Source organism: Danaus plexippus, chromosome 11 (genome assembly GCF_018135715.1).
Source record: "Danaus plexippus chromosome 11, MEX_DaPlex, whole genome shotgun sequence".
NCBI classification, from domain to species: Eukaryota; Metazoa; Arthropoda; class Insecta; order Lepidoptera; family Nymphalidae; genus Danaus; species Danaus plexippus.
Genome location: NC_083544.1, coordinates 3,290,280 through 3,303,457, shown reverse-complemented (window position 1 = coordinate 3,303,457; position 13,178 = coordinate 3,290,280). Strand labels below are relative to the sequence as shown.

At 31.4% G+C, this 13,178-nt stretch overlaps 1 protein-coding gene across 5 annotated transcripts in view; it reads left to right on the top strand.

Annotated features, from left to right (window-relative positions):
• Positions 1-5,385: 5,385 nt before the first annotated feature.
• Positions 5,386-13,178, top strand: part of LOC116765674 (polypyrimidine tract-binding protein 2) — a 244,960-nt gene continuing 237,167 nt past the window's right edge. For all 5 annotated transcript variants that reach the window (XM_032655245.2, XM_032655243.2, XM_061521837.1 and 2 more), the window contains exon 1: positions 5,386-6,148. The gene's annotated coding sequence lies outside the window, so the exon portion shown is untranslated. The remainder of the gene's footprint in view (positions 6,149-13,178) is intronic.

The window sequence follows — 13,178 nt, the reverse complement described above, 5'->3', positions numbered from 1 at the left end:
ATGCGATAATGATATCACAATGACAGGTATTATCCTAACAATTCCTTCGCCCCTCACCATCACAAAACAGACAATATGTATTGTTTACAAACACCACAATGCCGATCAATGCATGACGTCCCTCAGCAGTGTTCACATGGCAGCATCTTTGTCTTCGATGTGATGAATAAAACATAAGGCGTCATGCTTTAGCCTTTACATTGAATAACTGAAATATGAGAGGTTTATTTAACACCTTTTTTAGGGTACTTTGAATATATTGATTAGAGTGAAGGTAGTCTTATATTCAAGGCTCTTATCTTAAACTTCATGTGTTATACAATATTCGTGTGTGCATATTCTAACAGGACTCATACTATTAGTTTTTGTATTACTTTTATAAAGTATAAACTACTTATGCAAACTTGTGTTAGTTAATATTTAATTAAAAAGATATTATCTTGTAACTCAAAATATTCCTAATAATGTTTATTTTGTAACGAAAACATGAATGTTGTGTGTACATACAGATATAGCCATGTCCAATGTGTTTTGTAGAATGGCAGTGAGAGTGAACTTCCTACTAATATCTGTATCTCACTGAAGTCGGATAACCGTCGATTTAGTGGCAGTCAGCCCAACAGATTTTGCGAAGCTCACAATAAAGTTAAAGGGGAGGGGAGAGATTAAAAATCGAGCGAGTCCCGGGCACAATGAAAATGTTTTTTCACTGGCCCCTTTCAGGCAAGTGCTTTGTTTGTGAAACGAAGTTCGCAGTTTTTGCCTCTATGTGCTTCATCGCGATTTTCTCTGGGGGGGAAATATTGCGTAATGAATATTCCACTCTGATTGCAGTCACAAATGACTGATACGACTACAGTTTAACACATCGATGGCTCCGCTGCGATAATTTAACCAATCACAGCTCCATATCTTTTTGATATACCATTCACTAGATTTCGGATCACAAATCGTCACGCGTGCCGGATGAAATGTATGAATCAAAAATATTTTCCTCTAAAATATAACGGTTAAAATATTTTTTATAAATATATGACCGTACAATAATATAACCAAGTATATTTTGTGTTAATTCTTCATATATATTTGGTATTATAATAATTTTTAAAGTAAAGGGCTTAAGAGTTTTGCGAAAATTTAAATAAATAAAACATGGTAATTATAATTATATACAGAAAAATGAGTATGGATTATCATTTTCAATAATGATGACTATGACTTTATACTTTTAGAGGTTGGATTAAATTGCAAAAAAATACTAAATTATAACATAATTACAGAATAAACAATACTTATTATAAATTATTCATGATCACACTTCTTCTTAGTTTAATTTATGGAAATGTTTTTAATTTATTTCCCACTTACTTTAATATTAAAACACGTAAAAGATTTTAAGGGATATTTTATTACGTCGGAAGGAACCAATTTCGTAGATCTCAATTTCAAATGTTCGATTATGAGTCGTGTAACGCTAGTACAAGCTAACGAGGTTGTCACATTTTTATTTATTATGTATTCCTCCAGAGACCTCTACCAGCCCATATAACACTTTCTTGAACTTCAATAGAGAAACTGGGCTATAAATTTTAGATCTAATAAATTTTCAAATATAAAATAAATTAAGATATTCGACACTTTAATTCAATATTATTATCAATTTATATAATTTAAACAATAAAATCTAATTTTCATTTTGTTAAGAGCATTATCCGTCATTATTATAGAGGAAAATGAAAGGTCAACGAGCTATTGAACATTTTAATAAAGTTTCGGAGAAGGTAACAACTAATGATGTGAGGGTCAAATTGCTAAAATTATAACCTGTTTAACATTGATAGACCAGTCGAACTATGATGAATATTTTAAGTCTTAACCTAGAGCGAATATGAAACGTAATATGAAATATGTTTAATAAATAATATTATATTATAATTAATTTTAAATTTAGATTAACTTCTAAGTTATATTCGATTTATCTTCGTCACCAATTAAACATCACTTTTATATTTTGGTACTTAATTACTACATTAATAAATACTCAGGAATCAATAATAATGTAGCTTTTTCATTATGATACTAAAATCCGGAAATAAATAACGTAAGATTTTTCAAAGTTTAGATGTCACTTACGTATAAATATTGTTGGCTGTAAATAGTATATAGTTTGTTTATTTGGTATTTTCTGAGGTGGTAGAGCCTAGTTGTTGTCAAGTAACTACATCTCGAATATGGGCTAGCTCGACCGGGTAAGTACCACCACCTCAAAGATGATAGGCGTGAAGTAATCTTTAATTCCTAAGTTTCGTCCGATGAAAGAGAGAGCGAGTTGCCCTTTCCTTTTTTCCACACTTTTCTCTACAGGGAAGTTTGTGTGCCTGACCTTGATGACCTTCTGTCCTGTATCTGTTTAAGACTGTTTTGAGGTGTTGAGCGTGTTTCATTAGCATCTCCTCCAAGGAGACCCTGACACGCTGGTCAAATCGGAGGCCATTCTGTACTCCGTAACAGCGATCCACAAAACCCGTTTCTCAGATTAGACTACGGGCAATGCTTATTGATACTATGATTATTGGACCATCAGCATCCCTTATTCCTTTGATCTCAAGGGTGGCAAAGCATCCGTAACATTATGTTGCTGAAATCCATGGGTGACGTTAACTACTTCCCATCAGGTTGGCCGTCTGCTCGTTTGCGACCTTTACCTAAAATAAAAAAATAAGGAAGTTTAGCACAGGTAGCAAAATAATTTGAATGAAATTGGAATAAAGTCTTTTTATCGTGTTTTACATAATATACTATATATGATATATAGAAATAAAATAATTAATTAATCATAATTAATATTTGCATTATATTGTATACTTTTAAAACGAATTAAATATAAGTTGGATTACAATAAATTCCTAAATACAATCAAAATTAATTCAGTAAGCTGTCCCCTTCTAAATCCTCAACATAGTATCCATAGAATTTAATAGGTTACCCGATATTGGATAAGCAACTATAGGAGAGAAAATAGTCCCTGAATCAGAACGCTTTCCGAGGCGCCCGTCCGCCGCTGTCAATTGAGTTGACGGGAACTTCCGAACTTATTGTTTCACTTCACGTTGTGCCACATTCAAAAGTCAGACATACGGCCTTGATGAGGCTGGGTTATTATTACCCTAACGGTGATTGTTGTCTTAAAATTGAATTTTGAAATGAAACATATATACGTATATGTATGTATATATAACTATGCTATTACTTGTTAATTGTTATTAATTGATATGATGTTAGATATAGGATATTTCTACCTGATTCTTGAGGTAACAACGAAAGTTCAATTTCGCAAAAAGTAATTACATGTAATGTCAATAATAAATTATATTAAACATATTTAATAAAGTTTCGGGTTTATTTACAAAGACTTTAGGAATTATCGTGAGGTATTTTGAACGATGTCAATGTTTTTGATAGAACAAATCACTTCTAAGTTACTTGTAAAATAAGTTTGTAAGATAATTATGATTTTTTTTAAATGACGAGTTAATATCTTACATAGTATTTTTTTAAATGTTTAGTTTGTGTTATTTGTATTACTTTCAGCACACAATCTTTCAAATAAATATTAGTAAGGAATTCTGCTACAACTTCAAATGGCTCTACATTAATTTGAGCCTCGTTATTATCATAAAATAATATAAGTTGAATGTTTGATTTTGTTATCCATATTTTTCATTTGTAAATATTATGCAAATGAATATCCCTACAAACCATATCATATTTTATTTCACGCACAAGTAAAATAAAAGAAGTCATAGATCATTCAGAGTGAGCAAATTTATCTTCGTTCATGCCCCTGATACAAAAAACGTAATATTGTATTTTGTATGAGACGTAGGTATTCCAGATCCTTTATAAAGGAAACATTGCAATCTACTTAAGGTTAGAATTGGGGCGGGAGTTGCTTTTCGTTATATTTGAAATAGTTGGCATACATCGGAACTGAAAGACTTTAATTTATAAAAATTCAAAATAACATGTAAGGATTCCTATTTAAAAAAAAAAGTTTTAACTGATTTGTTAATGTGCAGACATTATTTATAGTATAAATTAAAAACACCTGTTAAATTCAAGTAATATTTTCGTTATTATAACTTATCAAAATATCGTAATATAATCAAATTGTATTGTTAATTTTAATTTGCCAACTAATTTGATAATGAATGTGAGCGTTAATAAATTGGTGATATTATAAAGGAAAACAAACTAAGAGTAACACTAAGAAATAAGGGAAGCAAAAAATTGTCCAACTACCTGCTCTACGGAGCTTAAACGGTCATTTATCGTTGATTTTAACACTTGATAAAATTCTTTTATTTTGCGACTAGTGGATTTAAAATATTTGATAGCAGCGGAAGTTTTTACCTGTGGACGCTATTGGTTGACTTTATTTAGTTTTTTAAAGGTGTTATTTATTACGAGCAGACAAAAAGTTTTAAAATGAATAAAAAATTCTATGATTTTACCTTTAAAATGAGAATAGCTTTTTACATATATTATAAAAGAATGTTACTATGTATTTGTTTACTCGCCAAATAAACAAACAAAAAATATTCTATACCATAAGCATTAGAATACGTATCATCAAGTTTATAAAGTATTGTAGTCTACAAAATAAAATTTTACTAAACTAATTTTTGTTTATCGTTGAGATATATAGAAGGTGATCATTCGGAACACGGTACATTTATTTAATTTTTACTATTTACACTACGAAGTTTGTCCGGGAAGCTATTTATTAATATAAAAATTAATATTAATATTCACTTGACATTTTGACGGAATAAAAATAATTAAAATATATTAATACCGTCAATTTAAAGATGAAAACTCTATTTCTAATATATATTTTTTAAATCTAGTAATTTATTTATATTAAATTGATACGAATGCTACCATTACCTATAATATATTAATGACTGTGTATCTAATGATAGAAATTAGATACACAGGATAACAATTAACTCCGATTGGAATCTGAGACGATGTTAGACGGTCCACAAAACCGGATTACTTCATTCACTATACGTATATTGTATAGAGACTAGGGCAGAGGGTTTCGCAGTGCATCACGCACGTGTTGTTAGATTAATTGAATGTCTCAAATCGCCGACAACGTACCGCCCGCATCGCAGGCATCGTCCCAAGGAATTAATTGAACAAACACATTGATTAAATAAATAACAATTATCTCACAAGTGACTCTACAGCTCTCCTATGCACTTGACTTTTTTTGATATAACTCATGTTTTTCATACGACGACGTCTAGGCGCGGGTCGCAGGGCGCGGGCGGGATGAGAGCGGGTCGCGGGGAGGGGCGGGTCGTGCGGCCTCTCGCGTTTAGTACAGCGCTCAGCAGGAGTGTCGGACGCTCGGCTTTACAGTCGCCGACTTTAGTATTCTTCGTTTATTTTCTTTTCTATTCGTTTAATTTGTCGCTCAGCCCCATAACCTTTAATGTGGGAAGTTTCGACGTTGTTGTATGAGTTTTAAAGTTATATGTCCTACCTACATTTTGTTGACAGTGTCACGTGCGGAGTTTAATTGTTACCGGTTCCGGAGTTTACAAGTGTTTATAACGCATACGGCCTTCACTTGAGGCAGGTAGAGTCGGTGGATCATCAAAAAAGTGCCCTGAGTTATTGGAATTATTAAAAAACACTGGAATTGTGAAGGTGTAAGTTGTACAGAGTTTGTGGAGTGATAAAGTTTGTCCTACTAAAAAAATCACAATTTCTCGCGGGTTGACTTATAGGACTCTGCTTGGAAACTCTGTATGAGTACATTGCAATGAAATATTGAAGTTTCGATAAGTAACAACATAACCTTTTCGAAAAAGGCGCGTGTTTACCGGACATGCGCAGTGGGCTCCTCCAAATTATTTATTAGTGGCTTATAATTTTATAAACAAACGAGTATTTGTGGTTTGGTGCCGGTCTGTAGTGCATTCTAATACCAAGTGCGCTTGTGTTATAAATATTGGATTAATTTCAAAGAAGTTTTAAAATTTTCGGCAATTGTTTGGATTACAAATTGAGAGTAACGTTCACCTGTGGGATTTCGGTGTTGAATTGCGCGCGCAGACTGTCATTCCTTCAGGTGAGTTAAAAGTTTCTAAACTAGTAACTATTTTTATATTATTAATATGATCAAATTTAAATTAATGAAATAAGTAATAATGGACACTGCATGAACAAAAACATTTTTCTTATTAATTTTAATATATTACTTATGGAGATACAACATTCTTGTTCGGGACGGTACTATGTGCCGGGCGGGTCGACCCCGACTTTTTGTTCGTTTTAAACATAACCAGTTGCTTATTCTTTTGGTTTTGACTTTTGATGACGTCATCGTTGAAATGTATTTTGTTCTCTTTCATACATCACACTCAGTGATCGAGGATGCATATTGCATATATGAATATATTACTAGAGATTGTTTTATTTTGGTAGTTTCTTTATGGCATGTTGTTTTAAAGTTTGTTTGATAAACTTATATTTTAATTAGGGAACTTGTATTGCAAAGTAGGCTTAAAGCGTAAAGCTTAAAGTGTAAACCTACTTGAACCAAGAACCTAGTTTCCATTGTTTTATTGTTTCTGTTATTCGTATACACTTTTATCAATGCATGTTTCTTGTTTATTGTCAATAAATAATTCATTTCAATAACCGTGACTAAATAGTTTTTAATATCATTATGGTTGCATGTAATGTAGCTTTATAGAATAAATGACAATTGCTGTTAATTTAAATTGTCAGTTCTCATAATCTAGTCTTCACCTTGAAAAATCCAAATTACATTCATATGTAAACTTGTACTTTCCAGTAATTGTATTATGGCGGCCAGCGAAGCGTCGAAGCCACGGTCAAATACATCCTATTTTAAACAAAATTTGCTTAAAGCTATTTCAGCTCGTATGATTGTAAGTGATAAGGTCTATTGTCGATTGTGGTGTCTGGAAACATCCACGTGTAATTTTAATGAAGTGTACAAAACCAATTACTGAAACCTATAATGTCTTGCCGAATTCGTTGGAAGCTAATTAGTAAGACACGTAATCCTATAAGTATATTATATTTGTAATAATTTAGTATAATATGTATTAGGGAGACTCTAAGCATTGTCAGCTTTTAACTCGTCTTTTAATTAGCTCAGTGAATTATATGTTGCGATGTTTTAGGTATATACTTAAATATATATTATTTTAAATATATATGTGTGTATGTCCATACATATTAATGATGGAAAAGATATTTCATGTAGATATTTTGCTAATAAGAATATTTGCACTAATTTATATTAACATTGTTGCAATAAATGTTATCCAATTTTTAAAATAATTATTAAAACGTTCACGAGAACTATGTACGGAACCGTCTGTGCGGGAGTCTGACAATCCGAAACCGGTTTTTTACTAACCTAAGCCAAAAAATTCCTATGTTCGGCTGTAAAAGTGTGTTTATCAAGGCATTATGATGTGTGTCTGGAGTGACAAAAAGGAGGAGGGTAAAAATAATGTAGAAAATTCTAATTTCATATTTATGTACGTAACAAATACATTTTCTATTTTTGAGTAGCTTTACGGCTATTGGGCACAATTTTTTACTACCTTTACTTTTTTTAACGTTCTCAAATTTGTCTTTTACTTTGACGAGGCGTTTACGACTTACGTGTCTAATAAATAGTAGTAAAAAACTGTTTATTTATCAGCTCAATACTTTTCACTTGTTCATTCGATACAATAACTATTTGTTCATTAATTGGTCACGAATAATAAATTATATACCAACTGAAAAATATTTAGGCTAAGAAGAATTATAATACTGATAATTATAACAGCTTTCCCTTTTTAAATATATGTAACACGATGAATTTTGCCATCGCGTTTGATATGTTTCGTCTTTAAGCGCAGCGGAGCTGTGGAAAGTATTAATAGATATGCCTCCGTTCATCAAAAGCTCTGAACTTCCTAAGATTTTAAGGAAGAGGTGCTCTTCATAAGATTTTTCTAGAAAATTATTTACATGATATAAGAACTAGATCAGAAACAGTCGGTGACGTCATAACAAATACATTAATACTTATGGTTATTGATTAAAATATTTACACATCCTTGTGACTTACATATAAAAAAAATTAAGGACTTGCGTGTATTAAAATCTCATATTCAAGTTCTTTGATCCATGTATTATGTAAATATGATTCTTTAGGTTTTGTAAATATTTAGCTCTGTATTCCAGTTATAGTTTTAAAATTACGCCATTTACCATAACGATGGCTTTAATTAATTTTAACTCAGGAAGACCATTAAAATCCATTAGCGAGTCAAGCTTTTTACAGCACTGGAAATACAGCAGAATGTGCCGTCGCGTTCAATATTAAGGGTTAATGTTTTTAAAATTTTCTGCGGTTTTAAACGATTTTACTCTCTTACATTTGTACACTGAGTGGATATAGAAAATTGTTTACAAATTTACTCTGCATTCTCGTGACAATATTTATGAACTAAATGAGTTTTATTTATAAAATACGAGTTTATGCCCGCGACTTCGTATGGACTTTGGAATTTAATTTATAGGGATCTCAATAATGTACTTATACTTAAATTAAATAATTGTGGTAATTATGTTACTGGTAACGCCATCTGAGGTATATTACATGTGTATATATAAAATATTGTCCTGTTATTTAGATAACAACACAAGATATATTAATCTCATTTGACCTATATTTCTCAGCTTTACTACTAAAAAAATTCTTTAAAATCCGCTCAGACGTTTTTGAAAGGAATTTCAAGGAACAAGGGATACATTCAAATATCCTCAAAAACTTTCAAATTTATTATATTGGAGGATAACTTCCAACTTTCGAATTTTGTCAACATAAAGATTTTTGTTTAAGTGAAACGTTCACGTGGTTTGCAGAAAGCCCAATGTCTAATGAAATGAGCAAATAGAAACCATTTCCTGTTCACGATCGTTAGGATAACACAACATAACACATGAAGTATAAAACTTAATTATAAAATATTAAAAGATCATGTGAAGAGAAATTGATATACTGTTTATAGAGTTAATGTAGGTTTCTTCAAAAAAATATTTAAATGAACTCTATATATAAATCAATTACATAGCTTACGGACATACGAAATAAGATAAATATGAAGAATTTATAATGAATATAAAAGAATGCAGTCGAAAATCTCAGTCTAAATTAAGATTAAATAGTAATTAATACTAGTACCTAAAAAATATTTCTATGAAAAACTTGTTTTTAATATTTTTTACATAGTAGGTAAAAGAAAACTGGTGGATTTTCAATAAAACAATTACTTTTGTTTCTCAATAAACGAAAAAAAAATTAATTCATTTGTGATGTTCACAGAGTGGCTGGGGGAGAGAAATTTTAAAAAGCACAGATAATGTAAAACTTGATATAGACTCAAAAAGGCGCGAAATATTAAATGTGAATATTACAACAAAACATTGAAAATTAAAAATAGTGTCTTACGGAAATTTGTTAATCATAAGTATTTAATTACGAACAATTATCCCCGAGTAATCTTTCGTCGCGAACAATTTACTTCACTGACCAAAACAAGCTTGCATAAGATTCAGAATGCCTCCTTCCGCCTTAAGAGGTTGACACAAGGCTCAAAATCTTCGGCTTAAGGTTTAATGAACTGTCTGCCACTTAACGATCGTAAATATTTGAAGGCCTCCATGCTTGCTGACATCGCCAAGAATGTTTACTTGATCATCTCCGTTTGCGCTGTGCTAAACATATGACCTTAGAAACGGCAATGGAAATATATTCTCGAAATTTCGACGATAATGCGTAATATTCATGAATACGATGTCTTAAGTGAATATTCACTTACATATTACTTTGAATATATTGATTATTTTTGTCATTAGTCACGATTCCTATGAACATAGGTCACCGCATTAAGTCGCTTTGTAAAATTTGTATATCTGGAATATTACTACGAATATAGCAGTATCGTTTTAAATACCTATAATTATTTGAAACAATAAATCTTCAAACGATTACAGCACTGATCATATTATCTCGATTGTTAATCTGAAAGTTTTATACGTTTTGAAAAGAAAAAATTTCGTAATTACAAAATTCAGATGGAAAGACAGATATAAAAAAAAACTTCGAATCATAAACAGCTCACCTGAGGGGTCAGATGTCAAGGATTATGAGAGACTGTTTATCAAAAGATAAATTATTACTTTGCGACAAACTTAAAGCGTTAATAGATGAGTAAGCATTGCGTATACATTTCATTAGCTATGGCTCTGTGCCTTTGCTCAATAATATTGAGCAGCTGGAATTTAGTAATCATAGCCTTGTTACGAACTTGGTATGCACCTTCAACATATTTTGTATCGTGCCATAATTTAAATTGGAATATCTACATTAAATTCATAAAATTAAAAGTTTTGAAGGTATAAGGATGGCTCCATGAAATAGTTTCAGCGTGAAAATTAAAACTAGTCCAGAAAATTTAAAAATACGTAAAAATAGCCAATTAATGGTACAGCTTTTATAAAGATATTTAAGATTGCGCACAAATGATTAATTAAATATGTAATTTATCGTATAAGTTAAAATAAATTTAAATATAATTAAATTTATTAAAAACAGCTGCTTCGCTATAGTCCGAATAGTTTTAAAACGGGTTCCCAAGGTTACATCATCACTGCTAACGAATGTATCGTCTACAGAGATGTCGATTTAAAATATCTTTTATGCCAACATCAAGAGTAATAAAAATAGTAGTTTCGATTGGGCTTAACAACCGGATCTGGGCTCGACCCGCTAACGAAAACAGACACGGACGGACGAACGGATTTATTTCTTGATGTCATCAATCGATTATATTATGGATGCATACATAAAGTTTACTTTCATCTGTTAAACAAGTTGTAACACCAGACATAATTTTTTATTGCTAATGGTGAACACTATGTAATGTTTAATATTCGGCTTAGACGAATATAATGTCTTGGTTTTGTTCATATGATATTAGTTTTTTTTTAGCAATACATTTTTTAAGCTTATGTTTAGCGTCTGGTATTTGGGATTCACCTTGATGGTTGTAGTTTTAAAGATTTTGCATGTCATTGCCAAACTAATCACGACATTGGTTTCAAACAAAAAAATAGCTTTTAGTATATTAGCAAATAATTAAAATAAACACCCATTTCTAAAGCCAGCGATATTGCCAACCCGGTTTCCATTTGACGCTGCCGACAAATATCAAAATACCAGGGAAGCGATCAATGCTTAGTTAACTTCCATCGTGTACCGACGACGGGGGAGGCTGAACGGTAATTAATTACCGCTGTCACTGACAAGTGGAGCTAGGTGAGTCGTTTAAGTAAAAGTATGTATAGGACCTCTGCGCAAATTGTTAAAAAACATTGTTTGAGAACAACCGAGCTGAAGGTTATTGGAAAAGAAATTGATTAAACAACAGGGACATTAGCTATTCATGGTTTCAATATTATGCAAAATAAATGTATTGAAATCGAGCCTGAGAGACTAAAACTAAAAACGGTCTGGAAAAACTATAAAAAATAATAAGTACGTAATAAGTCCGATAAGAAATCTAGGTACAAAGATTTATGTGCTTTTAATCATGGCGTTTATCAGAAAATTCATGTAATAAATGTTGTACGCAGTAGAAAACAGTAACGACAACTGTACTCTGGAATACTATAGTGTTCTAGAGTACAGTGCAGTGGAACGATGAAGTTGCAAAAGTGTGCAAGTGAATCCTGCAGACTGTAGTAGATACGTCTCCAGCGAGTCATACGTAATGCGCTCGATAATATATATTCAAATCGCATTTATTCGCCAAAGCCAACGAAACAAGGTTCTGTTAGCAGAGGCGTGAGACAATCCCCTAGAGGTACGCTTCGTAACGGTTTCAAATAAATAATAATATATAGATCTCTGTGAATGTCAACACGACGAAAATTATACCTTTGATACACAGTTTATTTCTATTTGTGAGTCAACAATTCGCAAAAGTCTTTTAAATAGACAGTACGTTTTTGATAGTTTAAATAAGCAAATAATAATTTACTATATTAGAATACTTGTCACGCTTGTAGAGTTTTTGACGTCGAGTTTTAAAGTAGCACTTGTCCCGTTTAAACTACGTAATTCAGACGGAGTCCACGTAAAGTTTTATTGAAAATTTAAAATTCTTAGCGTACAGTTGGTTTTGTGGAGACCACATTTTTTTTATTTAAGGATACTCCCACTATCAAAATTTAATATGAGTTCTTTTGTCAGTAATATCTGATATTATTTTAATATTTTTTTGTATATTGAATAGAAATAAAATCGATACCATCTTTATAAGGTGTCGTTGAAATTTATCCCAGTTTGCGAGGAGGATGTCACAGGGACTCAAGTTTCAAATTGTTTAAATAGGATCGACGGAGTTAAAGAGGTTACTACAATTAGCCTGCTCTAGAATATAATCCTTAACTGTTTGTTGTAATAAGATCAACACGTGTTTGTGGTGTGATAAGAGAATATGGCTATTTGTTGAACATTTTGTGAAATAGTCAATAATTTTATCTGAAACGACTAGTATTTATTTTTGGTAATGCCCTCATCACTTGTAATATATAAAAAAAACACATTTAATATAAAAAAGTTTATATTTAGCTTTGACTATAAAATTTATTTTCAAGTTTTCACTTTCTTGATTATTGGACCGTTATTAAAGTAGAATTTTGACCGCTTTTTCCTGAAGCAATGTCAGGTTGTTGTCATTAGAAATATGATAAATATTCTTGGAAGTGAATGATAGCCGATAAGAAGCTGGCACCTGCGCCAATCTGCGGAATGCCATAAATTACTTAGCAACTAAGCTATACTTCTAAGCCCGCGTTTAGTAGAGACCGATATTAATTTAATAAAGTAATTTCAGACCCATCTTATAATTACAAGGTTTAGTTTCGTTCAAATGTCAAAGGATTATTTTTAACATACAAAATAATCATGAGGTCACGATGTACACACAAAATGCCCTCTTTATAATGATTCACGAAGCGTGTCGGTGAACGTACGACCATTGGCTACTAGAAACGGATCG